General features: G+C 37.7%; 1 pseudogene; it reads left to right on the top strand.

Annotated features, from left to right (window-relative positions):
• Window positions 1–1,761: 1,761 nt before the first annotated feature.
• LOC120242154 lies at window positions 1,762–3,015 on the top strand (annotated as a pseudogene).
• Window positions 3,016–3,815: the final 800 nt, after the last annotated feature.

Here is a 3,815-nt window from a genome sequence, read left to right on the forward strand (position 1 = left end):
GAGACAGAGAGACACAGTACAAGCTGCTGGGAATGGGCAGGGAGAGAGGGAGACACAGAATCCGAAGCAGGCTCCAGACTCTGAGCTGTCAGCACAGAGCCCCATGTGGGGCTCGAACCCACGAACTGCGAGATCATGACCTGAGCTAAAGTCAGATGCTTAACTGACTAAGCCACCCAGCAGCCTCAAGACTTTCAAAAACTTTATTGAGCTATCATTGACAGTCAACAAATTTCATATACCGAAAGTGTGCAATTTTGGTAAGTTTTGACACTGTGAAACTATCACCACAATCCAGGTTATGAATTTATCTGTCACCCCCAAAGTTTCCTTGTGCCTCTTTGTCATCCCATCTACTCGGTGGCCCCTGTCTCCAAGCAACAACCCATTTGTTTTCTGTCACTGCAGATTCTTTGCATTTCTTGTTTGATCTTATGCAAGTGTAATTCTATAGTATGTATTCAGTTTTTGCCTTTTTAAACTCAGAATAATTATTTTGAGATTGATTTATGTTGTGTGTATCAATAGTTTATTCCTTTTTATTGCTAGTAGTATTTCCTTGTGTGGATATGGCACAAATTGTTTATCCACTCATCTGGCCATACCAATTGGGTAGATACCAGTTTTTGACTATAACAGATAAAATTGTGATGAACATTCATGTACAAGTATTTGTATAGATACATGCTTTTGCTTCTCTTTGGTAATGAATTACCTAGGAATAGAATGGCTTAATCATGTAATAGGTGTATGTCAAACTTTTTAAGAAACGGTTAAACTGTTTTCCTATGTGGTTGTCCCATTTTACATTCCTATCAACTGTATGAGAATTCCAGCTGTTCTATATATTTTCACCAACTTTTGGTATAATCAGTCCTTTCAGATTTAGCCATTTTTTAGAGGTGTGTAGTAGTATCTCATTTTAGTTTTAATTTGTATTTCTTTCTCCTTCCTTCTTTCTTCCTTCCCTCCTTTCCTATGTCCCTCCCTCCCGTTCTTCCTTCCTTCCTTCCTTCCTTCCCTCCCAGCATGGAGCCCAGTATAGGGCTTGAACTCATGATCCTAAGATCAAGCCCTGAGATGAGATCAAGAGTGGGCTGCTTAACCACCTAGGCCACCCAACAGTCCCTTAATTTGGATTTCTGAGATAATTAATGGTGATGAGCATCTTTATCATTTTTTTGTGTGCTTTTTGATATCCATACATCTTCTTAAAGTGTCCATTCAAATTATTTGCCCCTTTTTGTTGTTGTTTGGCTGTTTATCTTATTACATTTTGAAGGTATATGTAGTGTGTGTGTATCCACACACACACACACACACAAGAATGTATATATAGGGGCACCTGGGTGGCTCAGTTGGTTAAGTTTCCAACTTCAGCTCAGGTCATGATCTTATGGTTCGTGGGTTCTAGCCCCACGTTGGGCTCTGTGCTGACAGCTGGGAGCCTGGAGCCTATTTGAGATTCTGTGTCTCCCTCTCTCTCTGCCCCTCCCCCACTCGCACTCTGTCTCTCTCAAAAATAAACATTAAAAAAAAAAACAGAATGTATATATACACCCATGCCCGTACACACCCACACACTGAGTACAAGTTCTCCATCAGATATGTTATTTGCTAATATTTTCTCCCCATCTATGGCTTCACTTTGCATTCTCCAAATAGTAGCTTTCAAAGAGCATCTCTTTGGGCAGCGACTGCTTAGTTCCAGGCCTGGCCTTAGTGTCCTCTCCTTTCAGACCAGAGGGCTTTGGCACAGATATGCTCCCCTAAATCCTTGGTTAGGCCAAGAAGCATTCAAGCTTGATTTCTCTCTTCATATTTATTGGAGCTGGAGGTACTAGTGCAGCACTGAATGTTTTGTGTCTAGCATTGTTCAATCCAGATATCCACTGGGATGAAGAGAGTAACCCAGAACCCAGAATAAAGTATGTCCTAATGAGCAATGCACAGTCTTCTCAGTAAATATAGATTATAGCGAACTGAAGAAAGAAAGTTCAGACTTCTAAATGAAATGTTTGACTATAAAGCTGCTTAGGATGAGGTCTTCCAGAAGTGATTTGTACAATTTTCTACTTAACCAGGAAGCATTTCCCCTGTAAATGCTGAAAATCATGTTGAGGTACCATGTTGGAGTTTACACTGGTCAATCAGTATCTCAAACTAGAAAAAAGAAGAGCATGCATTCTTAATTTTTATTAAGTCCAGTTTATCAGCTTTTTCTTTTATGCATTGTGTCTTTTGTTGTCATATCTCAGAAATCTTTGCCTCACCCAAGGCCAGTTACCTTTGTTTTCTTTTGAAGTTTTACAGGTTTTGGATTTGCATTTATATCTATGATGCATTTGGAGTTAGTTTTTGTATGTGGTATAAGGCGTGGATCGAACTTCATTTCTTTTGCATGTGAACATTGACTGCAAAGGCTCTTCTTTTTGTCATTAAATTGCCTTTGCAACTTCATTGAAGCATTGACCATATATGTCTGGGTCTATTACCAGCCTTTCTATTCTGTTCCATTGATCTATTTGTCTCGCTTTACCTCAGTTTTTCCCACACTGAATTATTGTAGCTTTATTATAAGTATTGAAATCGGTTAGTAGAAGTTTTCCAATTTTGTCTCTTTTCTTCAAAGTTATTTAGACTCTTCTAGGATCTTTGTTTTCATTATAAGTTTTAGAATTAGTTAATTTCTACAAAAATAGATTAGGATTTTTTGATGGGATTGCTTTAACTCTATAGGTCAACTTGGGGATAATTGACTTCTTAATAATATTGACTATTCTAACCTATGAACACACCATATCTCTCCATGTATTTAAGGCCTCTTTAATTTCCCGAAGTAGTTTTCCATGAGCAGATCCTGCACCTTTTTTGGTCAAATTTATTCCTAAGTATTTCAGATTTATAATGTTATTGCATATAGAAGTACACCTGAGTTTCGTACATTTAACTCTGTGTCCTGCAACCTTCTGAAGTTTCTCTCTCAAAATAAAACTTTAAAAAAAAGTTGTTCATATTATTCCCCTTAATATCCTTTTTTTCTTTTTTAGGTTATTAATTTAATAGTTGTTTCTTTTTTCAAATTTTTATTTAAATTCTAGTTAGGTAACGTGTAGTGTAATACTGGTTTCAGTATTCATCACTTACATATAACACCCAGTGCTCATCATAACAAGCACTTTCCTCAATCCCCATTACCCATCTAGCCCCCCACCATCAACCCTGTTTGTTCTCTGTGGTTAAGGGCCTCTTACAATTTCCTTCCCTTTTTTCCCCCTTTCCCATATGTTCATCTCTTTTGTTTCTTAAATTCCACACGAGTGAAATCCTTTACCCATTTTCCTTATTATCCTTTCAATATCTGCAGGATCTGTTTTTATGTCAACTCTATCATTTTGATATTGGCAATTCTGTCTTCTTTTTTCTCTAATCAATCTGGCTGTTTGACAATTTTATTGATTTCTCAAAAAATTACCTTCTGGGCTGTCTGGGTGACTCAGTTGTTAAGCATCTGACTTTGGCTTAGGTCATGCCCCACTTTGGATGAGCCCCACTTCTTTTTCTCTCCCTCCCCCACCCCCCGCTCCCTTCTCCCTCCCTCAGCCCCTCTTGGGATTCTCTCTCTCTCAAAAAAAAAAAGTTACCTTCTGCTTTCACTGATTTTTCTTTTTCTGTTTCATTGATTTCTGCTATAATCTTTATTTTCTTTTTTGTTAGTTTAGTTTTTAATTAATTAATTTTATTTTTTTTAGTTTCTAAACTAATATATGTTAGAGGGAGACACAGAATCTGAAACAGGCTCCGGGCTCTGAACT

The sequence above is a fragment of the Hyaena hyaena genome, unplaced genomic scaffold (assembly GCF_003009895.1).
Source record: "Hyaena hyaena isolate Hyena2069 unplaced genomic scaffold, ASM300989v1 scaffold_303, whole genome shotgun sequence".
Classification (NCBI taxonomy): Eukaryota; Metazoa; Chordata; class Mammalia; order Carnivora; family Hyaenidae; genus Hyaena; species Hyaena hyaena.